The sequence below is a fragment of the Mustela erminea genome, chromosome 13 (assembly GCF_009829155.1).
Source record: "Mustela erminea isolate mMusErm1 chromosome 13, mMusErm1.Pri, whole genome shotgun sequence".
In the NCBI taxonomy this organism is placed as follows: domain Eukaryota; kingdom Metazoa; phylum Chordata; class Mammalia; order Carnivora; family Mustelidae; genus Mustela; species Mustela erminea.
The window spans coordinates 25,601,486-25,628,453 of record NC_045626.1 but is presented as its reverse complement, the minus strand read 5'-3'; the positions used below and the strand labels follow the sequence as shown (position 1 = coordinate 25,628,453).

Below are 26,968 nucleotides of genomic sequence, written 5' to 3'. Positions count from 1 at the left end.
GCCCAGGAGTGCCTGCCAATGTGATGGCACAGGATGCTGGCCAAGACTGCATAACCCAGATCTCACCCTAAGGAAACACTGGACAAAACCCACAGGGGGAACATTTTACTGAAAATAAGAAGGGGGCATTGTGTTCTTCAAGAATGTCAAAGTCATAAAAGACAAAGAGAGGCTGTGAAAATGTTCCAGATTAAAGAAGGCCAGCTAAATGCAACCCCTGCCCTTAGTCCGGATCCCTACTGGAGGGCAATGTGCTCTCTGAAGAACATCAGGAAGCTGACTGACAAAATTGGAATACAAATGGTAGACTGGAAAACCAGATCTACATGTGTATTCATGTTATGTTTACTGATCAACCGTACTATGACTATGCCCGAGAATTTGTGTATCCCAGAAGATAGGCAAATTTGCCTGTCTACACACATATGGGAATGTTTAGGGGTAACCGACCCTCCAATGGTTTCAACAAAGAGTGTGTGTTGGACACTCGTGCATGCATGATAGGAAGAAAACACCCATGATAAAGGCAGTGGGGTAAAATTTTAACAACAGATGCATCTAGGATATAAAGATATAAAGGACATCTTTGTATTATTTTTATTTGTATAGTTTTTCTGTAATTTGAAATCATTTCCAAGTAAAACAATTTAAAACCTATGTTCCAACTTTTGAATGACAGTCCCTTCTCTGCAGGTGCAGAATCTCCTCGGCCAGGGACCCCTGGCAGGCACCCAGGTCAGGAGGCAGTTCTGAAATCAAGCCATCTGGGAAATGTGGCTTTGAGCAAGTTACTTTGCTCTCTGTCTCTGCTCCTCTGTTGGGTGATACCCTCCTCAGGGACTGTTGGACAACTAAAGCACATGACACTGGCAAGTGCTTAGCTCTATGGCCAATCGAGGTGAGCTATAGCTTCATTGGTCTCGTTTGTCATCTGCAGGAACCCCTTCAGGGTGCAGGGCTGGGAGCTGTCTGCGGTTCCAAGAGCCATGGGTGGTTTCCAGCAGGACTGTGAACCCAGGACAAGCCAAAGGTCTAGGCCTAGCCTCAGGCTGGCTGCTCCCTGGTGAAACTCCTCTGTAGGCAGACGGCCCCCTGTCCTTTCTTGGCATTGGGAACTTGGTGTCCTGGTGCTCTTGGCCTTGAGACATACTTTCCCTTGCCTACCCTTGGGCTTGTACCCTCCTTCAAGGCCTACTCCCAGACACTCCCCAGCACCTTGCTAGGGCTGCCCCAGTGCCCCCCTTCAGCTCCTTTTCCTGGTGTGGGATCAGATTTGGCATTTCAGAATGGCCCGTCTTTCCTCTCCCAGGGGAGCGCCTTGTGGCAGTATTGTTCTGGCTAAAAGAACAGTGACCCCTGGAGAACAGGCTGGGGAGGAGGCATGTTTCTTTGGGCTGGGGATTTTCTTGGAGACCATGAATTGACCTTCAGACCAGGTCTGTCCTGACAAGGATGTTGGGTCTCCCTTTCCACCACTGGTCTGTCATTTGGAAAAGTCAGTGCTCCTCTGTCCCCATCTGCCCCTCCAGGCCCACTCTCCACCTTGCCCACACAGCTCTGTGCCCCGGAGACCAACCCCTACGGACCATAGCACTGGGTTCTGCCCGCTCTACACTTCTTCCTGTTGGAAGCCATTGGGGCCCAAGGGGAGGATGGAGGGAGGGAGGTCAGGTGTTGAATGCTCTGACTCCCTGTCGTCAAGGGCACGCCTCAGGGTGCAGCCCAGGTTGGGCGGCCCCCTCCACAGCCCCCTCACTGTCTCCACTTCCAGCGTCCCTCCTCTCCTTGCCCCTTCAGCCCTGGGGAGGGACTGCACCCCAGTGTTGGGGGTACTGCCCTGGGTCCTGTGGGCTCCCTATCCTGTACTGGCCTTTGGACTCAACTCTCTTCAAATCACCCACTTTGAGGACGCCACCTGCTTCCTGCTGGGCCCCGCCTCAGGCAGACCCCTGTGGAGGGAGGCAGTGCCCTCTCTGTCTGTCCGTCCGTCCGGGTGTTTGGTGTTTGTCCGCCTGCGAGGCCCCGTATTACCAAGCTCAGCGAGGGGACCCACCTCGAAGCCATTCATGCCAGAGAACAAAAGCCAAAGCTGCCACCTGAGGCCTCCTCCCGAGGCTCACTGCTTCCTGCTCCGACTTCATTTCATCTTTCCATAAGTTGCTCTTAACTGAGAAGCATTACAAGAAGGGAATTAAAAGAGAGAAAAGTTGGTGGAGGAATGCCTTTTTTTCCCCTGGTTTAAGCCTTTTGTTATCAACTCTTTAGGAATCCGATTCAACTAGAGGAGCATGTGGCAGAACACGTTCTTCAAAATTAGTTCCAAGAGACACTCGGGCTCTTTTATTATTCATTCTATGAAAATCAAAATATTAGCTAACGCCTCTCGCGTCCTCCGAGCGGGCCTGGCAGCTTGTCTGATGTATTGTACGACTTGAAAGGGAAGAAGAAGGCCTTTCCTGCGCAGGCCTCCCTCAAGCCCCACTGCCTCCTGCTCACACAGGGACAGAGAGACCCTGACATGCCGTGCCCGAGAGCCTCGCAGGCCTGGACCCACGCAGAGGTGTACCAGCACCAGCGACCTCTTCCTTGGCACCATCATTGCTCCCGAGGAGCCCAGGGGAGTCTGAGTCCTGGCAGAGCAGGAAGGCCCCTCCTGGTCCCGGGAACGAGGTCTCCCACATCCAGAGGCAGAACGGGTGTGGAAGAGGGTGAAGGGGGTGATGACTCAGGGACCCCAAAGATTAGAAATCAAACCTGCTGGGTATGTTTCTTCTTGGAACCCCACTGCTGCCTTCATTTCTGGAAAGAATACCACAATGCAAACACATTTCATTTCTTGAGGAGCAACACAGAAATCTGGCCTCTGACACCCAGAGGTGTCATAGCAGCGACTTTAATCAGGCCCCTAGGAAGACAGTGAGGTTCTTAGCTGGGGAATGAGGTATAATTCTTTGGCCTTGAGGACTGTGGGTGGGACCAGAGCCCCCCAGCTGTTGGCTAAGCGGCTTCTGTGCCACTGGAGAGTAGACCGAGTACATCCCTTGGGAGCAGGGGACTTTCAGCTAGCTGGGAGTGAGGGAGACTACCCAGGGCCCAGTGTGAGGGCTACAGGTGGTCAGAGGAGGCAGGACTTCCCAGAGACTAAGTAGACCAAGGAGGGCTTCCTGGAAGAGGTGGTATTTGATAGTTGGCTAAGCACTAGAAAGGAGAGGGGAGAGGGAAGGGCAAGGAGGACTGTGAGTAGGCCGGGTGGGAGGGAGGTGGGCAGGAAATGGTCAGAGGTAAGGCTGGAGGGAGCCTGACCACAAGTGAAGGTATTTCTTCTTCCTTTCTTTCGTTTCCTTGAGCAATCCTAAATTCGCTATTAATCTCCCAAGACCTATCTTGTTGATAAATGTTGATTTCCCCTGCACACCTGTTCATATTTCTGATGGAAATGTATTATATAATCACTCTATTCGGCTGGTGATTACCATGGTAATCAGGCACGCTCAGTGACAGGCCAGCACTCCTCTTGAAAACAAGATTCTGCAGATAGGGGCTTTCATTTCACTTATGTTGTGCCCGGGGAGTGAGGGGAATGAAGCAGGCATGGGGCAGGTGTGGGGGGATGGGTTCCTTCTCTGGGGAAGTCCTGGCCCACTGTGGAGCCCGAAGGGCCTGGGAGGGCTCTGCAGGAAGACAGGGGTTAGTTAAATGGGGGCAAATCCTTCCTACCTTGGGGCTCTGCGGTGTGCACACAATTGGGGACAGCTTTGCGGGATCCCGGGTGAAGAGAGGTTCAGAGCAACCCAGTGCCCAAGATCAGGAACCTCAGCTAGAACCTCATTCAACCTCCCACCTCCATCTCAGGAACCACCTCTGTGCCTTGTGAAACCTTACAAAGGTCTTTTTCCCTGTCACAGGATTATAGTAGAAGGTCTGGGGAGAGCACCACATGTTTGAACTGCGTTATTTGGTCCTGATGCTCTATTTTAAGTTGGTAAGAGCTCCAACCAGACGGCTTGGCTTCCAATCCCAGCTCCACCGCTTTCCTGGCTGTGCGACCTCAGGCAAGTTACTCAACCTCTCTTTTCCTTCTTGCTGGCCAAAAACAGATAACGCGAATTTCTAACGCACAGGATTGTTGTGAGGATTAAGTGAACTGACGTGTATAAAATGGTTAGCACATGCCTGCCACTGAGTAAGCCCTTAAAAATTCCTGGGACACAGTAGCGCCTCCCTTCTCAGTGGGTGGGGGACAGGGAGGATTGAGGGCACAGTCAGTAGCCTCGACTTTGTACAAACATCACCTCCCCTCCTTCTGACAGCCCCACGTAACCCTCTCTGCCCGATGAGCAGACCTGAACCCAGGCCCCCTGCCTCCCTGCCCACAGCATTTTCAAATTCCTTCCCAAAGACACCGGTCTGCTGGCCTCTGGCTGTCCCCCCAAAACTAGGACCCGGCCCTCCTTCTCAAGCATAGTCACCCCCATACTCTGACTGCCATCCTGGGAAACTCAGGCCTGGTGGGCACTAGGTTCCAGAACACTCGCTTCCTAAAAACAGATAAACATCCCCAGTTTCTAGTCGCCCCTGCGGTTGCCCATATATGTTAGATGTTGTTGAATGACAGCCACCACCACGATAATAGTAGGAGCTGCGCTTCTCACTCCTGCCGTTGCAGGCTCTACGCTAAACCTGCTCACTTGACTCGGATAACTTTTGTCACTAATGGAATTATTGTACATTGCGCCAGACACTGTATGATCCAAATCGGGCCAAGAGCTGTGGGCTCTGCCTTCCAGGACCCGTCCCCCAGAGACAGCTGACAGGCCATTATTCTGTGTCCCGCAAACTCTGTGCAGCGATAAGGAAACCCCACCAATTTGATGCTTTATCTGGTTGCAGGTGGAGGAGAGATTATTTCAATCAAGATAATGATTCCATTTCTTGGAAGGAAATGAGATTTTTTTTTTTTTCGTGGCCTCATGGGGGTGCCACCAAAATCTGTCTCAGGTCGGAAACAGGTCATGCGCAAGTTCGAGGATTTTTCCGGCAACCTCAGAGAGAACGTGAACATGAAGGAGAACGGAAAGGAGGGAGTTTGCTTGCAAGAAAACACACACACACACGCACACACACACACGCACATGCACACACACACAAACACACAGGGCAGGCCTATGAGATTACAAAGTCAGCTTTCTTTGGCTATTTACAGGCATTTGACAGCACCCGTGAAACCAGCATTTAGAAGATAAGCTCACATGGTGTGAGCACAATGGCCTGGATTTCAAACCAGGTAAGCAGTCTAGCGAGGCAGTAATGATAATGGAGCTCTGGAGACCAGAAGCTCAGCTGTGGAAGGGACCTGAGTAGTCAGCCTGCCCAGCACCTAGGACAGATGTCCTGTGTGACTGTGTAGACGCATGTCCCAACTACTCTTTCAGCGCCTCTGACAGGGAGCTCCCTGGCTAAGGGGACGCCCCCATCACCGACAAGCTCCTATGTTAAGAACATCCCCAAATCATGGTAGGGACTCCATAAAAGGAAACCACGAGGAAAAGTCACAAGGTGCTGAAGCTAGGTACCTCTAAAAACACTTGGGCAACAGACCTATGTCAGTAGGTCATCCAACAATACGCAAATGACATTAGGCAATGAATGCAGTGAGACCAGAATAATTGGAACTAAAGGGTGAATTTGGTGAAATTCTACATTATTTTAAATACTTCAGAATTTCAAGGGCTGTAATACAGCATCTCAAACTCTTTACAGGTGATGTGCAATGATGCTGACATCAATTGTATCTATAGTAACTTCAAAAAGTTTGGGAATGTTTGTCAAGTCTGTATGCATTTAGAACATTCTGCTGAGAGCTGACTTGGTGGGCTGTTCTCCCTTGATCTCCAAAGAAAAGGTGCATTTTAGCTCAACTCCTTCAGAAGGAAGAGCCACAACTGCTGACTCTTGAGTGTTTTTTGTTTGTTTGTTTTGTTCTGCTTTGGGTTTTTTTGTTTGTTTTGTTTTGTCTTACTGTACTGTATCAGATTCACCAAAACTTTGAAATCTACACCACACCATTGTTGATGTGCATAGACTATCCCTGGAAAGTAACCCCAATCCTGGTAATGCTGGTGGTCACCAGGAGAGGAGTTGGGCTGTTTGGGGACATAGGTGGGAAGGAGACTTTTCACAGTATATCTTTTGGTACTTTTGAATTTAGACTCATGGGACTGTATGACCTATTAGGAAAAAAATGATGGTTAAAAAAGCACATACTTGTTTCAGTGAAAACAGACTTTGATACTCACGATGTCTATTTTAATACTTATACTCTTAAAATGCAAACTTAAAATTGTGAAAATTACTGCCAAGTCAGGTGAAAATCTCTTTTGGATGTCTTGACAATAGTGACTTTCACAGGCACGGGTGTAGATGCAACAAAGGCCCCATTCAGATGGGACCACTTTGCTGGCTGGGACACCTCCTCCCAGCTGCTTTCACCTGTGATCTTCTCCAGACCCTGGCTCTTGGTTAAAGGCATGCCTTGGAGTTTGGTAAACGAGGGGTTACTTGAGGCCTGCCCCTTGCTGCCAGGTCATGGACGTCAGTGCTTTGCAATTCACACAGATCACGCTAACAAAAGACACAGGCCCTCCCTGACAAGTATTCCCTAAGAGCGCTCCTTGGATATAACACATGTACCTGAGTCCTTGTCTCAAGCTCTGCTTCTAGGGACTCTAACCTGCATCATTCAAACAACAGTTCCAAATGCAGCCCCCTTGTATCTTTCCTGAGGTGGTAGAAACGCACATGAGCCTTCCTCTTCGGGAGCAGAACCATAACCACCTTCCCGCCTGGCCCAAGCTTACCAGTCAACACTATACATCCCATGAAAGCCGCCCAACAAAATGTTGACCCATGCGAAGAGAGAGCTCCACCAACCAGACCCCTGTGGGGGCCACACAAATACTCTCCTTCTCCAGGAGGAATGAGCAGGAGGCAGGGGCAGACTCAGCAGGCCTGTCCCACAATCAGGTATCCAACTACGTGCAGCAGGAGCTGGTGTGAACGTCGGCTCTATCTATGATTGGCTAGCGAACTGGAGGGAAATAGTAGTTCCCAGCCTCAGCTTCCTTACCTGCAAAATGGCAATACCCACAGAGCCTCTGTGCAGCTCGTGAGGGACGGAACTGCGGGAGGTGTGCTGCAAGCCAATGACGCCAAATAAATACTAGTTGTGATTCTTGAGATCTAGGACATGCTAGCTTCCCCTGCTTGCTGGGAACAAATAATTACCCTTTGTCAAACAACTCCATCTCAGCTGCCCCTCATCTTGGGCATCGTACCTAGAGCTCTGGATGTGAGAAGCAGCTCCAGAGAAAAGTAAGTGAACATTGAGAGCACTGTCCTGGGGACCATCCACCCGGAGCTCAGGGGGCTTCCTCATTGATCTCAGGGTCCTCTGGTGGCCCTCAGCTACAGCTGTCCAGAGAGGGCCCTCTCTCTCTCTCTCTTTCTGTCTCCCTCTCTCTCTCTCTCTGAGATCCAGGGAGGATCCCCCATGTGAATTTCCTGTAATGTATCCAGTGTCTGCACTAATCTCAAATACAACCTCAAATGTGGTGAAAAATCCATGCGGTCACTGTTATGCAAGTCACAGATGAACTGGCAGAAACTCAACTTTATTTACACAAACGAGGGAAACCTTATTCTGTCCTGATTCTTTGCACATTGATCATTCATGGAGACACTTCCAGCCCTTTACCACCTGAGCCAGCCCAGTGTCACCAGCATTTTCCTCTGTCCCCTGCAACACCCACCGCATAGGGCATTGGGTGTTCCCATCCTAGCACTTGTTGCTTCTACCCTGGAGTGGCTTCCCTCCTCTATCAGCCTCTTCCGTTCAAGTCCCTCTGTCCCCAAGAAGTGGGCCCTGACCAGTCCTGTCACCAGCACTCCTAGCTGTGGTGTGTGCACCAGCGTGGACAGTACGCCCGTTCTTAAAGGTCTTTAGTAACCTCTTCTGCGGGTTTCTTCTCCTCCCACACTGGCTCGAAAGTGCCTCCAAAATAGAGCCTAGGCCACGGTTCCTCATTATTTCTCGGAGCCTGCAGACAGCGCCAGGCACCCAGCGATTAAGAACATTCTCAGCCGGAGTAATGGGTTGGGTCTTACGATCGCTCTTAGTGGAACACACTGCTAAATGGCCTGTATGAGAATTTATAGTTCTAAGAGGGCCAACCTATTTAGCAAACTCAGAAGTGTACAAACTGTATGTGGTTCCAGGGCCAAAAAATGCACCTGTTCCTTTATCCTTCGGGGGTCCTGCTCTCCCTCAAACACCAACCACAAGGGAGCGACGCTCTTTCCTGAGCTGGCGGGAGGGCAGAGCCTGGGTTCCAACCATCCACCTTCCACTCCGAGGAAGACTTCCATTCCCGGACCAGCCCCGCTCGGCCGGACACAGCTTCCAGAACCAAAAGCCGATTCCACCGAGGTCATGCCCCCTTCCCCAGACAGGGAAACCCGCCCCCTCCCAGGAACAGCATCAAACCACAGTCCTAAAAAAGCCAAATTCATACTCACGAGCAATGACGCCTTCCTCTCCGATTTCAGGCCAGCAGTCTCCCTGCAAACCTGCTCATTTCCTGCAAAGAGAAGAAAGGGATGGAGAAGCATATTAGCATCTGCTCTGCTATCCTTTGGCAGTTTCCTGGCTGACCTCGGGCTTCGGCACCTTCTCTCCTCCTTACTCCCCACGGCACTCTCCCCTCCCAGGAACACCGTGTGCTAGCTGGGTGGGCGCCCCTGCCTCCCCGCACGCCTCCCTCCCCCGCCGCGGAGCCATGCCAGTCTCAGATTGACCACTGCCTCCAATTCCCTGAAGGCGCTGGGCTTCTTCCCACTCTGGAGTGAGGCCTCCTCTTCAGTAGCATGGGGTTGCCTAGCAACCCCGCGCACCGGCTCGGAAGGCCCTCCTAAATTGGACCTCACAGCACAGGGCATCTCCTTGTACAGCTGCCGGAATCTTAACAATCTGGCTCTGAATAATAACACAATGGTAATTGCATGCATGGGCCCCAAACTACATTTAAATAATGTTCAAGAGCTGACACACACCAACAAAGGCCAGAAAATGCATTGCGGAGGTTGACTGTAAGGCCAGGCGGGACGCTGGGTGCGGGAGGGAGATGACACCAAAGACTCGCGTTAATGACAATGCCAACCTGAACTGTAAATCCCCTGCCTTTCTGCCTGAGTGTGTCACCACTTTAATGCGCTTTAAGTGAGTTTGGGATCTGCAGAGGCAATTAATGCCCAGAGGTAGTGATGCTTTGAGACAGGCTGCCCTTTAGCGGGATTTTGGAGGGAGCCGGGGAGGGAGAGAGGACAAGAAGGGAGAACTGGGCGTGAGTGATGTCCCTTGGCTTTTACAGTCGTGGCTAAGTACATTTTAGAAGGTGGGAGAAAGAACTTACCAAGCGAGAGCACAAAGCACTTGCTGCCTCGGCAAGGGACAAATTCGACACGACTAATGTGTTTCGGGATAAGAAGTGAAGGCAAAGAGGCTGGAAGCTGGCAAACACGCAGACCAAAGCCCTCAGTGGGGTATGGGGTTGGCTGTGCACAGCTCAGTCCAGCCTTCAGTCTGGGTCCCTGGCACAGGGTAACCCCGAGCTCTGCTCCAGGCACCAGAGTCTCAGCCCAGGGCCGAAGGAAGGCTGGTGAGCCGCTCTCTGCAGAGCGACAGCAGTGACACCCCCAGGTCAGCCCTGCTCCTTCAAAAGCCTAAAGCATATTTTTTTGTTTTGTTTTGTTTTTTTGTTTTTTTGTTTTTTTTTTTACAAAGCTCAAATTCTTCCTGCAAGGGACTTAACCAGATACTGGCATAGCCACGTCTCAGAAACATGAGTCACACGAGGCAAGAGACGGAGGCAACCCAAGGGTCAGTCGACAGATGAATGGAGAAAGGAAAGGTGCTCGGCGCACACAACAGAGTATTACTAAGCCATACACCGGAGTATTACTTGGCCGCACAATGGAGTATTACTTGGCTGTACAACGGAGTATTACTCGGCTGTACAAAGGAAGAAATTCTGGCAGGTTCCACCGTGGGGATGAAGCTTGAGGGCCTTATGCTGAGTGAAATCAGCCAGCCACAAAAAGACAAATACTGTGACTCCACTTAGATCACAGAGACGGAGAGTAGGACAGCGATGGCCAAGGGTGGCGGGGAGGGGCACCGGGAGTTAGTGTTCGGTGGGGACAGAGTCTCAGTGTGCAAAGGTGACAAAGTCCGGGAGACGGATGACGAGGACGGCTACACAGCAACGTGGATATACGTCACACCCCTAAACGACACACTTCAAAACGGTTCACAGGGTAAAGTTTGTGACACGTCTTTTACCACTAGGAGTACACCATACACAGTCGATGAGACTTGGTCTATCTTCACCTTGGATGTCAAAGGGGCCTGTGTCATTCATGAGCTTGGCCACAGAGGCTGCTCATGCCTCCCCGCAGGGACGAAGGAGACAGGGAACCCCATAGCTTGTCCGCATGGGGTTGGCGCAGCAGAGTGTCAGACGGAGGTGGGGAGCGTTGAGAAACAAGCCCAAGCACCATCACCCTCCGGAATGTGGCCTCCTTGTACCCCAGGAGTCCCGTCCACCACCGCCTGCTTCCCTATCCGGGCACGTAGGCTCTGAGGACCCACTCTGACTTTTGCCCTCTGCTGCCTCTATGTCCCCACACCCCCTGCCTAGAAAACCCTTCCCGTGCTGTCACCCTGACCTGCTCCTCCTCTTTCTAGGGGGCTCACATCAAGGACTGCCTCCTCCATGATGCCCTCCACATGCTCCCATCCCCCTGTGTCCGAATGCTGCAGGCTGCCATCAGTCCTGGCTTCATACTCACATTCGTATCTGGAAGGCTTGCCTCTCCCGATACATCCCTGGCAGGACCCTGGATAAGGATGGTCGTTAACCTTTTCTGTCTGCCACTGGCCCTGGCTCGGGGCTGAGCATACCATAGGCCATCGCCTCAAGGCTCTCGGAGGGAGAGCCCCCTGCTTCCCTTCCTAGGGAATCTGCCCACAGCCCCACTGCCTGGGGTGGAAAGCACGTCTGTGTGTCACCAAGGCCGGAAGCTCTGTGCGGACAGGCAGGTGCCTCCAGCCATCTAGTGTTGTAACTCAATGTATGCAATAAACAATGGAGCATTTGCGGATTTTATTAATTCGGAAAGGTCATTAAAGCTAACAGCGTCTCGAGGTGAAAGTGAATAAATAGCGTGGATTGGTTTTTTTCTTCAGTGTCCTGAGCTGCTTCTTGGGATGTGCTTTAAAACCTCAGAGAACAGTGTTACAAGTGAAAAAAAATGAAAAAAAGGGGAGGAAAAAAATCCAGGCTCTGGAGGCAAGAGGAGACCCACAAGAGCTCTGCAGAAACCTCTGCCTTTCTCTAAGCCTGTCTCCCCCAATCTGTAAAAGGAGGGCATGATTGCTAAGCTCCCTCCAACTTAAAATAAACTAAAATTATGATAGGAGATAATCACGCGAAGTTAGTAACTTTCTGAAGGAACAATTACCCCCCCTAACTCTACCCATCCTCCCAGGTGGTGGACACCCCTGCAGCTCTGGGTAGCAAAGATGGGGGTTCGGGCCCCAGAAGCCAGGAGAAGGGCCTTAATGATTCTAGGGGCCCTCACAGAGCCTGACCTGGAGGCTCTCAAACCCGACTGCCTCACTCTCCCTCATTAGATCATTAAGGAACACTCTGGACTAATGACTGGTTTGATCGAATCTCCAGGAATGGCTGGAAATGGGCCAAAGGGTGGCATCCAGGCTCCGTCTCCCCAGCCCTTGGCTTCGTGACTGACTGGCAAGGTCTGTCAAGAGCCAGGTCTCTGCGGGCAGATGCTGCTGGTTCTCTCCGAGGCGAGAAGGAAAGAGCATTCAAGAAGACGTGGGGTCTGGCTCCAGCCTGCTGTCATGGGGGGAAGCGGCTGGCCCTCGACCAGACTCTGCACTCCCACCTCCCCCACTACCTCCCCGCCCCCTCTTCCCACTGCCCCAAGTGCTGACAGAGCCCCACAGCGGCCCCGGCTCCCACCTCCAGATCCCTCGTGGCTTCTAGAAGCAAGAAGACGACCACGTATGAATCAGAATTGTGTGACTCACAACCCAATACTAATATTAACATTAGCGTTAGTATGAGTTAATATTAATGAATATTTGTGTGACATTTTCTGATTACAAGAGTATTTTCCCACTTGTTTATCAGGCAGGTAGGAGAGCTTCGATTCATTTATTGAGCACCTGCTGTATCTTAGGGTCTTTGCTACCTCCTAGGGATACAGACACGAAAAGTGTGTCTCCTGCATGCCAACTCCCTCCAGGATGTTGAAAGTCGGGAACACAGAGGTCCAGGGAAGCTGAGGAACTTTCTCAGAAGTGTTCAAACCGAAACCTCAGATGCGGGGGGCTTTCGCCATTGTCCCTGCAAGGCCTGTGAGTTTAGCATGAAATTGAGCCTCCACAACGTCACCCAGAAGGGACCAGCCAGAGGACCGCATGCCTTGGGGACAGGGAGGGTTGATGCCCAAAATGAAGCAATGCCTGGGGTTGTCAGGCCCAGTGGCCCTGAACACTGCAGAGGGGTAAACCCTGGACTGGGCACAGGTCAGAGCCTACTGCAGACATGGCCTTGACCTCTCATGGCCTTTCTGCTCATTTATAAACACCCTTCCTCTCATCAGAAGGGCTGCAGAGAGACACTGTCTGGAGAGCTGAAGCAAATTAATGACTTTTTTTGGTTTTTGAGGTTTTTTTAGTCTACAGTCATCTTTGTTTTCTAGAAGTTGCCACAGCGCTTACAATCAGCATGTGACACAAACTGATATTGTTCTTTTGAGGGTTTTTACTGGCTTTTCAGAAACTATAATGTCCATGGTTGGGGGAGCACAGCCAGGGCGCCCCAGCCCAGAGACGGCAGATAAGTCACCCCAAGTCATGCCAAGGATAAGCACAGACCAGAGCCAGAACCCAGGTCCCCAGACTCCCAGGCTCCGGCCTGAAGGCTCAGGCAGAGTCCCGCTGGCTTTGAGCCCCCACAGCAGCTCCGCAGCAAGCCTGCGAGGCTGGGATGGGGGCTCTCTGATGCTGGATAGCAGCTAGCACAGGTGGATTGCCATCTCCGCCCCTTCAGTGGCACTCAGTGATCTGCTCTGCCTCCTAGCCTGGTGTTGTGAGCCTCACAGGGAGGGGCAGAGGCAACGACGGGTGCCCTTAGGCCAGCAAGGTTGCCATCTCTGTTGCAGGGACCTGTGGCTCTAAGGAGGCCATCACGCATTGTGGTTTGGAGCTAAGCTGACCCCGCTGTGCCACCCTGAGCAAGTGACTTAACCTCTCTCTGCCTCAGATTTCCCTCGGTCCGGGCGAAATAATGGCGCCCATTTCCTACCTCACAGGGTTGAAGTGAGAATTAAATGAGAACATGGAGGGAACCCTCGGCCCAGGGCCTGGCATCTATAGGTTCTCAGGTGTAGAGAGTGAGATCAGACTTGCCCTCTCGGGTCAGCTCCATGAAGAGGGAGACCATCTGGAAAGGCTACACGTCAGATGATGCCAGCTATAGGACATTCTGGAAAAGGCAAAACTCAGAGATAGTAAAAGATCACTGGTCACTAGGGGAAGAGAAGATGGATGAACTTGGGAATTCTCTAATCCCAGAGGATTAGAATAGTAAAACTATTCTATGATACAATGGTATACACACATCATTATATATTTTCAAAATCCGTAAACAGAGTAAACTCTAATGTAGACTCTGGACTTTAGTTAATAACGACGAATCGATGTCAGCTCACCAATTGCAACAAATGTCTACCCTAATGTAAAATGTTAGTAACAGGGGAGCCTGGGAAGAAGGGGGAGCCTGGGGTAGATGCAAACTCTCTGTTTTCTGCTCAATTTTTCTAGACACCTGAAGATGCTCAAAAAAACCAAAAAACCAAAACCAAAAACAAGTCTATTAATTTTTTTAAAGCAAGATCAACCACTCCAAAGCAGGATACACAGGGCCCATCTGTACACGGGCCATCACCAAGCCCCCGTGGGTATCTGGGCACCCCAAGGGAGACCTACAGTTGGACCAAGAGACTAGCATGGGCCTCCCAACGTGAACTGCACCTGTGTCTTGTGTCCAATCAAAACGTCAGAGGCAGGGGCGCCTGGGTGGCTCAGTGGGTTAAAGCCTCTGCCTTTGGCTCAGGTCATGATCCTAGGGTCCTGGGATCGAACCCCGCATTGGGCTCTCTGCTCAGCAGGGAGCCTGCTTGCCTCTCTCTCTGCCTGCCTCTCTGCCTACTTGTGATCTCTCTGTCAAATAAATAAATTCTTTAAAAAACAAAAACAAAACAAACAAAACATAAACGTCAGAGGCAGTGTAGGGAGGCCAGGGTGGGAGGCCGAGTGGGAAGGCCAGCAGGACCAAGCACCCCAGCAACCAGGATACCTCTGGTCACGGGTGTGTGTGTGTGTGTGTGTGTGTGTGTGTGTGTGTGTGACTCAGCCCTCACTTACCCTTCTTTAGCACACACCCTATGCCTGCCTCACCCCTCCCTGCCCTCCAGATAGGGATCAAAAAGAGACTCAGCCCCTTGCCCACAAGCCAGACTCCTCCTAGCCTTTTCCTACGTTCTCCACCTCCAACACCAGTATAGTAGGTGCTCAATAAACATTTACCGAATTAAATAGTGATTATCTGTGTGCCTCTTGCTCTCCCCATGGAAGGAAAGAATCTGACTGTAAGCCTCCCTAACCTTCCAGCAAAGTATTAGCTGACCAGAGCGAACAACAGAATTCAGACAGATGTAACACATCATGGGCGGGGGACGTCGTATTTGGTCATAGGGCCCCTGCCTATAGTCCTGACGGCCTATCTCTGAGGGCACTACCCCAGCGCACCTGGCACACACGGCCTGCTTAGCCCTGAGCCTCCAGTTAGCAGGATGCACGAGCCCCTGCTCACCCTGGAAGGACTAAGAGGCCAGTGTGTCCTGAAATGGGGTGGCAAATCTGTGGGGTCACCTCCAAGCAGCCTGGGCAGACAGCAGAGAGGTCAAGGCAGAATGAAGACCCTCAGCCTGGGGCACAATGTGGGGGTGTCTCGGGAAGGGTTTTTAGAGCAGGAACTGAGTTCCAGCCTGTCCCACTTCGCACAGGCAGGCAGCAAACAGTTGGGTCCAGTCTGATCCCCAGAAAGGAGTGGAGTCTGTGTGTTGCTGGGAACAGCATCCTCGAAGGCAACTAAATCCTCCTTTCAGTCATTGTTTTGGGGGTGATGGCTCCTTAGAAGTCTGAATTTCTGTGACCTGAGCCTCAAGTCTTAAAATAACCCTGAGAAGGAGGGAGGGCTGAGCCCAGAGCCAAAGCCAACAGTGGGGCCTCGCCTGGGGAAGCGGGGGAGGGGAGAAGAGCCTGTCCGAGGATCAAAGGCCCAATCTCCCTGGTCCCATTGCCCAGCCCAGGCCTGGCTGTGCAGTCAGGCACATTTTATTTTTTCTGGCCTCGGGGAAGTGTTCTTGGGGTTGGGCAAATCTGAGCAAGGTCTGCCAGCAGGGAATGGCCTGGAGCAGCGGAGAGAGAGGGCAGCGGCTGTCCACAAGCACCCCCTGGCTCCCAGCAGTCCCCTTGCCTGACTGTCAGGGTAGGAACGGGGAGGGTGCCCGCTAGGGTGAGGGTTGGGGCGTCCTTCCCAGCGCTCTCTGGCTAGTGGAGCAGAAGAGATTCTCGGTCACAACATGGGCAGGCCAAGAATATTCAGTTTTATAAGAGCAAGTAACAGTTCATGTTTGGAAAAAAGGAAAAGGTTGCTCCCCCACAAGGGAAAGAAAGTAAGCATGTTCAGTCTTCCTGTCTGCAGGACAGCAGAGCTCCTCCCCTGCAGGGGCGAGGTGAGGTGGGGGCGTCTCACCGGTTTAACAACGTGGTTCTCTGGGCCTGATCTCACTGGCTGATGGTATTCAGGGGGACACACGTGCTGCGGAATTTGCCCGGCTGGTGGGTGCAGCTCTCAGCCGGGCCCGCCTGGTTCTGCTGCCAAGTGTGGCTGGGATTTTAAGGTTGGCATTGGGCAAACGTTGGGAGGGGGAGTCAGAGGGCAGAGGGAGCAAGGCCTGGTCGGGCTGAGCAGGGGTGATGTCAGACAGGTGATGTCAGCGTTCAGAGCTCCAGATAGCAAAACGGGGAAGCGGGCCCGTTCTGTCTTCATGACCACACGCTTCCCCTTGACAGCATCTCCTGGCTCTTGGGTCTTGCCCCTGGCCCTGACCTGGTGCCCCAAGTCCTTTTACTCCTTCTTCCTCTAGCTAAACCTGTTTTCCAGAAAGTTCTATCTCCGCCTGGTGTCCCTTATAACGGCATACTTAATGTCAGCATTCCTTTCTCTCAGAGAAAAGACATTTCCAAGCCCTCCCCCCGCTTAGGTGGGAAAATGGTATCCCCTGGAAAGGGATTTATTTCACTTTTTATTTCTGAACTCCACTGTCTACTCTGTCTCACACTGACGACAAATACGTAAATGACCTACACTAGTCGTTAATAACCCTGATGTGATGTGGATGGTGTAGGGGGTGTTTGGAAAGAGGACCAGGGACTCTTACAACAGAAGGGACACCACGGGGAGAAGCCTGCCTCCGAAATCATCCCCTCCAGTTCCTGTCCTCATCTTCCCTGGGCACTCCCACCCAGCATGGAACATGGGTAGGGAAGATGTACGTTTTATTTTCCCAACAAGGATACTTCTGAGAGTGAAAGGGGATACTATTCATGATCTGGGGACAGCAGGCATCAAGGGGCTGTCCCTAATCAACTAGGGTGTCACTCAACATTTGGGGTTTGGGAAAACCTAGTCAGAGTTCTTCTCTGGAACTTCCATGGCATCATTTAGGGAAGACGGGTCTGCCTCTACCCACCCCCCGCCCAGCTTCCCCTCTTGGGAGGAGGCATCAGAAATGATCTTGAGAGAGGTCACCAAGCACATCAGACCCAGAGGAAGCATGACAGGTACCTGTGTGAAATGTAAGCAGTTCTCTGTCTGGCCCTGCCAACCATCAAAGCTCTCCAGTCAGATCCTTGCAGATCCCACTTCCTGCAGGAAGTCTGCCAGGATTGCTCCATTTCTCCCAGCACTGTGTGTGTGTGTGTGTGTGTGTGTGTGTGTTTGTAATGACAAGGGAAAAGGGCTACAGTTTTAACAACAGGTGAGTCCAGAATATAAGGGTATCTGAGTTCCTCAGGCGGGTGACCATCTCCCCACCAGCTCACTGGCTCTGGAGTGCAGGTACCACTGTGAATCCTTTGTCTCTGGAAACTCCTGTCCCTCCCCTCTCCCCTCTACCCAGTACCTTGATTGCAGAGACTTCTGATTTAAAGTTGCTGGGAAGAAGTGAGTTGGACTGAATGCCTGCAATTTCCCCCTCTCGCACTGGAGATCCAGGGCTCTCGGAGGGGCCCTGCGGCCCTTCAGGAGCTCACTGATTCTCTCACATCAGCTTATAAGTTATCTGCAAGGCAAATACACCTGCAGCTCTTGACCACTGCAAGACTGTCACTGGTGCCATTTTTGCAAACCCAGCAGGATGCTGATCGTTGAGTAAGAGGGTCTGAAATAAAACCCGGAAAGGGGCTCAAGAAGAACTCTATTTTCATACCTGGGGGAGGTGTGGTTTGGCCAATGAACCTGGGTGAGAACCTCCACTTACAACCTAAAATTCCACCCATGTCTTAGAAAGAGAATAAGGCAATCAAGACTAAGTGTAGGGGGTTCCTGGGCAGCTCAGTCGGTTGAGAGTTCGACTCTTGGTTTTGGCTCAGGTCTTTTTTTTTTTTTTTTTTTTAAGATTTTATGTATTTATTTATTTGTCAGAGAGAGAGAGAAAGCACAAGAAGGCAGAGGCAAAGAGAGAAGCAGGCTCCCTGTTGAGCAAGGAACCGCACATGGGACTCGATCCCAGGATCCTGGGATCATGACCTGAGCTGAAGGCAGCAGCTTAACCATCTGAGCCACCCAGGCGTCCCTTTGGCTCAGGTCTTGATCTCAGGGTGGTGAGATCGAGCCCCTTGATGGGCTCCACGCTCAGCAGGGAGCCTGCTTCAGATTCTCTCTCTCCCTCTCCCTGTGCCCCTCCCCACTGCACATTCTTTATCTCAAATAAAGGAAAGAATCCTTAAAAAAAAAAAAAAAAAACAAAACTAAAAAACAAAAAACTTAGGGCAGGAGAATGGTGCACTAGTAAGTTCAGGAGGTAACTGGGAAGGCTTCCTGGAGGCAACAGACAGTAAGCAGAGGCTTGAATGATGGGGAGGGCATCAACAGTAGGGGCAAAGGGCAGTCTCAAAAGGGGAGAGTCTGAGCAAAGATGCAGAGACAGAAATGGGTGCCGCATAATCAGGGCAGTGAGTTACCAGGTCTGGCTGGAACAGATGGTGTGTTCAAAGAGGAGTAGCAGACACAGCCATGAGGACAGAAAGAACCCCAAATGCCAGCCACCTCCAGGCTTGAGTCCCTGGCAGCTCTGGAATCACCATGTCCCACTCTGACAGTTGTGGGGGAGGGGGGCAGAACCCAGAGAGGAGAAGCTGGATGGAAGCTTCTGGCTCAGGCCCCCAGAGAAACATCTGGGAGGGAGCAGAGGGACTGGCCTGGGCTGAAGCCATCTCCGACTTCTTCCCTGGCTACTCCCAACTCTGCCAGCTCTGAGAAAGCCAGCCAACTCAGCATCTGTGGCCCCAAATGTAATCTCGCCCTGCATGCCTCTGATTCAGAGGGGTGGGAGCGAGTTTCCAGGAGCTGAAGCCCATGGCAAGCATGCGCCTGGTAGCAGCCCTGAGCTGAGCCGACCGCTCAGCTAATTGGAACATTTTCACGCGTATGCTTGGACATCCATTCACCAAACAGTGGGTGGAAAGCCAAAGCCTTTTCTTTAACCTTTCATCTCCTGGATAAAATTGTCCCTATTGTCTTTCTTGCTTAGGTCACACTCCTACAGCCTTGCCTACAATTTCCAATCACAGTTTTTCTAAAGTGGAATGAGAAATTAAATATACTTACAAAATATTCTAAATGCCAAGGTCTCCCTCGATTTAATGGGCATCTCCCCAACCTTTCAGGGTTGTTTCATCCACACCTAACCCAACCACATTTTGGACAAATGGCAAGTCTTGTTAAGTCTTTCCAAAGCTTTAACTTTCTGTTCATTGAAAACAACTTTTATTCTTCTTCTTCTTCTTTTTTTTTTACTATGCTATTTCCTTGGTTTGTATAATCCTTAATTAAATTGCATAATTACAACAGCAAGTTCCACTGGCATAAACAGGTTTGGGAACTAAGCCAGCTGCCTCTAGGAAAGCATTCAGCTCAGCTGTGGGTACAGCCATGGTGGACATTTGGACCAGCCGTCCTCCTGCCCCTCCCAAGCACCCTCCAGTTGTGGGCATCTGTCAGAGACGATGGAGAGAGAGCCGAGCCTTCCTCTCATGGCAGTTGCCTGAGAAAAATTTGGCAAACTAACCCTATGGCTTTTGTGATAGGTAATAGACAACACCACCCTCCCAGAGGTCATGGGACTTTCTTGCACTGAGATGAGTTTCTAATGACATCATCTCAGATATCTGTGGCAGGTTGGCTGGGGAGAGAGGTTTGGAGTCAGGGGAATGTCTAGGAGTCATCCCTCAATCACACAGTCTTCCTGAGACTGAGATTTTAGACCATGTCCAACTGAGTCACAACTCACAACTCACACCTCACAACTAAGTCACAACTTATCTTCCTCTAAGAAGATAGGGCTGTGCATTTACCCTTTTATTCTTCATGTTCCCAGATCCCTTACTTGGCATGGGATGCCATCCCCCTCTTCACCTTCTTTAACAAAGTCATTTTCTGTGTCCAGGCTTCCCTATTTCATGGATCACAAAGAGAAAACCACAAAGAGAAAGGCTACTTCCTTTCTCCAAATACAGCCACACTGGGGGGTTAGGACTGGGGGGTTAGGACTTCAACTTATGAATTGAGGCAGGGGCACAGTTTATTTCATGGCTCATGTTATATGCCACTATTTCTGAATTTCACACTTTGGGCTGTTGCCTGTTAATGCCCCATCATGGAAGCTGAGGTGTGATCCCTTTTGTGACGCCTCCGCTAAACACACATTTCTATTCTCTGCATCTTCTCACCAGAGTGACACTGCTACTTCTGGTTAAATCAGTCGTCAGTGTTTCCAGTGTTTTTGGCTGGGCAGATACTGGTCACAGATGAGCCACCTGATAATCTTCCTTTTCTTGCAGAACTAATTTTCCTTCGTATTAAAAATGGCTTTCTATGCGCCTAACACTTACTAACACACAAAATGACTGCCTGAGCTCTTCAAATCCCTCCTCCAATGGCTCAGCACATGAGGAATCTGTTAGTTCCTCTTTGTTTTGTTTTGGGTGGGGAGAGTCATCCCATCCAGAGTTCCCCACCCTCCAGTCGAGCTGAGCACAGCACACAGCACAGCTGTCACCTGGGAATTCTTAATTAAATCCCTTGTTTCCTGGATCTCATTGTGCATTAATTTCTATCACTACTATAAGAGATAACCATCAACTCAGTGATCCTAAAACAACATGATCTATTATCTTACAGTTCTGGAGTTTAGAAGTCTGAAACAGGTCTCCCTGGGTGAAATCAAGGTGTTTGGCAGGGCTGCATTCCTTCTGACAACTGTAGGAAAAAGTCGGTCTGTTTCCTTACCTTTTCTAGCTTCCAGAGGACGCCCACATTCCTTGGCTTATGGCTCCTTGCCTCTACCTTCAAAGCCAGCAACCTTGGGAGAGCCCTTCCCCTACTGCCTTACTCTGACCTGCTCACCTGCCTCCTTCTTTCCCTTCCTGGGTCTCCTGGGGATTACGCCGGGCTCCCCAGGAAAATCCAGGATCTCCTCCCTTGTCAAGGTCAGTCAATGAGCAACAGCCATTCCTCTGTACCCTGAAATACCATCTTGCCTATAACTTCATGTTTTCACAGGTCCTGGGGATTCAGATGTGGACATTTCTGGGGGTCTGTTCTTTTGTCTCCCACATATACTATTCTTGTTTGCGGCTAATGCTCTTGTATCATTGGCGCAAATCTTCCTCGAGTACTTTTCTCAGAAAGAATACGTAGGAGGGACGTCATCTGAGATCGTGCCTATCTGAATCAACCTTCTATCCACTCCCTCCTGAGTCTGTTTGGCTGTGAACAGAAAGCTAAGTTGAAACCACTTTTCCTCAGAAGGCTGAAGGCGTTGTCCCAGTGTCTTCTAGTTTCCAGGGATGTTGCTGGAAAACCCAGTTCTATTCTGTGCCCCTCCCCGTTTTCTATACAACCCACTTTTCTCCTCTCTGAAAGTTGTGTGGTGTTTTTCCCTAGCGTTCTGAAACTCCAGTGTCACGGGCCCTGGAGGGAGTCGGCTGCAGTCACTGTGCTCTCCTATGCAGTCTGGCAGGCCAGGGAACGTCCACGAATTGATGTTTCTGAAACCCCCTCCAGGTAGCCCTCTTGGATTGAGCTTGTAATGTCTTCCTGACATTAGATTGAGCTTCTAATATCTCTTCCTCTCCTAGTTTCTACAGTCTTGTCCTCATTTCCTATTGTCTGAGGAAGTCCCTCACCCCTACCTTTCAGATCTTCTACTGAACTTTTAATTTCTGCTATTATATATTTAATTTCTCAGAGCTGTTCCTTATTCTTTTACTAGTCCTTTATTACAACTCCCTGTTCTTATTTTATGGATGCATTATCTCTTCTTACTTCTCTGAGGACCTTAATTATACTTTTATTGAAGTTTCCTTCTGCTCCTGGATTTGACTCTACTAACTCCAGCTCTTTTTTTTTTTTTCTGTTAATTTGGTTTTTTTTTTTCCCCTTTTTTGCTCTTCTCCTATGTTACAAGTTTTCTTTTAACAAATGCCAGGTGATCCTTGACCATGTTAATATTTAAGAGTGAGACCCGAATAAGTTGGTGATCTCTCTATGGTGGACTGGATAAAGTTCCGGTCATGCTTTTGGGGGATCATACACAGGTAAGCATGTACACACAAACGTATGTTCATATTCACACATACAAGCGTAAACACACACATACATACACCTTATATGTCTATACACACCTATTCACATGCACATTTGCACACACACATTCATTCACACGTACATTTGCACACATACAAACACACATTCATCCAGTGTATAGGGTTTTCTTCTCTGGGGCCCATCAGTTTATTGGCAAAGAAACCCTGAAATCACCCTGCCTGGGGGACAAACATGGGGTTGTCAGTATGCCAGTAGCAAAGGAGATGGAAGTCCCACCACTCAGGATGCAGCCTTGAAATAAATTCTCATTTTGAATAAAGCACTCAGACTTGCTCTCAGTTGTCTCCGAGGCCAGAACTTCTCTGGATCCTATCCTTTGGGAAAGCAACCTCTAGTCTTTAATCAAGGAAGAAAGGAGAGTTGTGGGAGGGGATATGGGGTCTGATCATCCTTCATGCAAATTTTCCACCAGTTCCTCCATTTTCAAACCCATTCCTCACCTCACCTCCCCTCAACTTCAGAAGTATCTAAAATTCCCACTTCTGATCTGTTGGAAAGTTTGGGGAGGGACCAAGAGTGAATGTTTCTAGAGCCTTCTTCCCACTACTACGCTATGAATAAACATCCATCTATTGACTTCCCGGATTCCATGGTCTTTCTAACATCTCTCACCTGCTTCCCTGTCCTTATGGAGTTGGGCGTTGTCATTGTCCCTAAGGTCATGGGTAGGGGGATGATTACAAAGGGGGCAGAGGTAAATGTCTGTGGCCAAGTCACCACATGTATCTGGCAGTCTCCCCCTTGATCTTTGGGGCACCTGAGGTGGGGTTTCTGGTACGTGAACCAGACCGCATCCCACATCTCTCACCACTGCATTGTGGGCCCCCTGCCACAGCTCAGGGCACACGTGGCCACACTTCCCAACCCAGCCTGGGCAGCCAATTCCTAACACTGCTCACCCTGGAGTTCAGAGGCTCCTCCCCAATGCTCACACTATCCCAGACGGCAGCACCAGGAGCTTCTAGTAAGTTCTATTTGCTCTTGTTAACAGCTCTCAGCTCCCACTCCCGCTCAGGCCACATACAGTAACTGGAAGCCCCTGTCCATAGCCAGCCATGCTGTCACCTTGCAGGCACAGGGATTTTCCAAGACTCTCTGCTGAGGGGACCCATCAGATCCATTAGAAGAGCCACTGAAGGAACCTTTCACAGACACAGGTGACACAGAATCACCTACATCTCCCTTCCAGGTTCACATGTCAGACACAGCTTGTGACCCCATTACATAGGCAGTGCTGGGGAACTGGGGGATAGCCCAGTGTGGCCAGTGTTAGTAGTGCAGACTGTACTGGGCATAATGAAAAGGGCCGATCAAACCCTGCCTGATGGACAGACTCTTCCTCGACACCGGCCTCATCGATACCCACCACAAGCAGGAGGCGGCAACACAGCTGATGCCACAGACACTAGATGTGAAATCCAGACCCAGGGGATGGCTGCTGGCCTCCTACTGTAGTCCTCTCATAAATAACATTCAAACCCCTGAGTCATGAGGATAGCGTCTTCCAGCAGAAAAAGACCCATTAGCAGGAAGTGGATCTTGTTATCAGAAACTCTCCACAGAAGCTTGTGGAGCAGCCACCAGCCTTGCTCTCGTGCCCTCCCAGCCTCCGTCCCATAGCAATCTAGGTCATAGTCCAGTGGTCCAGGTAGCCTTGGAGGCAGGCAGAAAGTGAGTGGGTTCCCTGTAGGGCAGTCGTCATCCAGCACAGATGCCCCTCTTTCCTCTCGAAAAGCAACACACTCTCCTCCCCTGGGGGAGAGGCTGGGGTGAGGCTCCCGCCTCTGGGGGCCCAGTGCAGATGTGAACATGCCCAAAGCAGGACAGGCTCCTGCACCTGGGCAGGTGAACGCCCCTTTCCCTACAGCATGGGATCGCAACAGCCTAACACCTCAAATCCCATTCGGCCCACCCAAGGGTTTGTTACTAAGAACGCCATTTTCATGAAGCAAATCATTCCTCCTCCAACGTGCCCCCTCCTCCCCAGGATACCGATGTATCTGTTCCTCAGAGATTCAGATTCTGAACACCAGGCATGCTCAAAAGGACATTCATCTTTTTTTTTTTTTTAATTCATATATTTTTTTAAATGATTTTTTTAAAACAACAACAGTAAAGGACATCCCCATCTTATCCCGACAGCCCTGTCTAAGCGCCTGGAAGCACATGCACAAAATAAAAATCCAGGGGACTGGCAGGCCACAGAGGGGATCATTTTGTATCCTAATAAACTTGATCAGATCTCCTCTGTTGCCCATTCCCATGATGATATCATCCCTAATTCCACCCCGGTCCATGCTCTAGCAAGTTCTTGACAGAGCCCCCGTCACGACTTTGGGATTTTGGTGCATCTTCTTCCTTCCCCTTTCTGGAACCTTGCCCCTCTTTCCACCTACCCTCCAGGTGCTCTGTTTTTCCTCGTGAAACCTTCCTTCCATTTCTTCCAGAGCTACTTCCTTTGTCTTGGCCCCCAGGTATCTCTTTCTTTTAAAAATTCATTATGAAATATTCTAGACATACAAAAAGACATAAAAATAACGCACCAAACACCTGTGTACCCGCCACCCAGCTGCATGGATTAGAGGCAGCTCTTCCTCATCCCAGGCCCACGGCTCTCACTGACATTGCAGCTCCTAGCAGCCTTTGTTCCATTTTTCCTTGGAAGAAGCCCAGGCTGCTGCTGAAATCCAAGGCATCCCCAGCTGCCACCTAGACTCTCTGTATTAATTCTTTCTCTACCTTCATGGGTGAAGCTCCCCCATTCCCCAGCCTGCCCTCTTCCTTTGTGATTTGATCACTTCCCTGTCCCGAAGGGAGGGCTTGCCCAGGTCCCCGCCTAGTTAGAGGCCATGAGCAGGTCCATGGAGAGCTGTGAGTTGCATCAAGGACTTTTACCCGGATGATACCCCAGCACGGGACCACATGCTTCCTTCCCACACCCCTTCATGCATCAGGAACAGGGTGCAGGAGCTGGGGACAAGGTGGCACAGGGGGACACTCTGCCTTCATGGTCTCGCCTTCTCCTGGGGACTGTGCACCGAGGCAGCCCAAGCCAGGAGGGGAGCAGGCTGGAATCTGGGGGCGGTGAGGGGGGTGCTCCCTCCTGTGTAGTGAGAATGGCAGCTGCTGAGGCTTGGGGAGGCTAAGATTGGAGCCCAAACAGGGTGGGATAGGGTGGGGGGATTGAGAGAGACAGAGGGACAAGTGGATCCTTCTAGGTGAGGGAGAAAGAATTAGCAGAGACAGCTGAGAGTGGGGGTGAGATTGCAGAGAAAGAGGGCCCAGTCAGGCCGGAAAGCCTAGTAAGGTGAGGCCGCTGGTCAGACCCTGACAAGGCAGTGGGCTTGGGGGGTGGATGTTGGGCACCCCACCTCTGCCAGGCTTGCTTTGTTCTCAACTCCGGGTTAGAGGAGGGTATGTGTGTTTGTGAGCCCTTTGTCCCTGCTTCCCGGCCCTGCCCCACCCGCCACACACACCCCCACGGGAGGATGCAGAGGGCAGTGCCAACCATTGACCATTCTGTTGATATTGGCATGGCCTGGGCAGAGGTGGAAGGTGACTTGCTGGACACCCTCTCACCCAGAGCCCGCCCCAGGAGACAGGGGCACCCACATAGCCAGGAGTCTCCCATGGTGCCTAGCAATGATGATCCTCTGGGGAGAGGGTGCCCTGACAAGGATCCCCTGCCAAAAACAGCAAACACACAGGGAAGCTGGCCCCATCCTCACCACCCACACTACTCATCCCCCGCCCAAGCTCTTGCTCAAGACCATCACCCCCATGAGACTTCCCAAAACTCAACTCATACTGATCTTTTTAGCTTAAATATACACTGTTTTTACTGCTCCTATTGCTTGCTTGGACACCAGTCATGAATGGTCCCTTCTAGACAGTGTCCAAGTAGACCCTCAGAGCTGGATGGCACTGTAGAGAACAATTAAGTCTCCCTTATAATTTCACTGGGAGCAACACCCATGTAGAGTGGGAAGGCACACCCTGGAAGGCTTCAAGCTCATTGGTGACAGAGTCAGAACTTGAACGCAGGTCCCCCAGCTTCAGTTTAGGGCCCTCTCCTCTCTGGGTGGCTTGGGCCTTGACTTCTTATCTATAGCAAGATCCTGGAAGATAAAGACTGTGCTGTATGCCTTGTATTATCCCCAATTGAGGACCAAGCAAAGGGTTGCCCAGATTAGACCTTGAATATTTGGTGATTGGTTGTGTTATGTGTTCCAAGGCCTAAAATAACCTCCACACACCCACTCCTCAGTGTCATTGCCACTCTTTCTGCCAACATAGCCCAGTCCAAGCCAGAGCCTCCCACAGAAACCCAGCTGAGATCCCTCAGAGGGGGGAGAAGGGTGATGTAAATTTCCTCTCCTCCAGGCCCACTGGTGAATTTCTTTTACTCTGTTGTCTGAATTCTCTCAGCCATTAAGCAAAGAGGTGAATACCCATTTTAATGCTGGCAAGGTACTTTAAACAATAAAACAGCAAACCAGCTTGAGAGTGAGGTGGGAACCAAGGTTAGAAGGTTTATGTCTACATAGGGACCAGGGATCAGGGTATCCAAGGTCTCCAGGACGTGCCTCTTTCCCCTCCTCCTCTGATGAGAAGGTTCTCAGGACAGCCAGTGAATATTTATAGAGGCATACCATTCTGCCAAAGGAGCTGGGGGAGTCCTCCTCCAGTGAGTTTACCATTTGGTAAGACACGAAACAGTAAATGAAGTCAGCAAGGTTGCTGGATACACCGTCAACAATAAAAAATCAATTGTAATTAGTAACAAACAAATGGAAGATAAAGAA

The 26,968-nt window shown here is 50.7% G+C and overlaps 1 protein-coding gene across 1 annotated transcript in view; it reads right to left on the bottom strand.

The window, feature by feature from the left end:
• The window catches only part of ZBTB7C (zinc finger and BTB domain containing 7C), a 336,440-nt gene that overhangs the window by 141,424 nt on the left and 168,048 nt on the right, over positions 1-26,968 (bottom strand). The window contains exon 3 of the mRNA XM_032310027.1: positions 8,575-8,636. The gene's annotated coding sequence lies outside the window, so the exon portion shown is untranslated. The remainder of the gene's footprint in view (positions 1-8,574; positions 8,637-26,968) is intronic.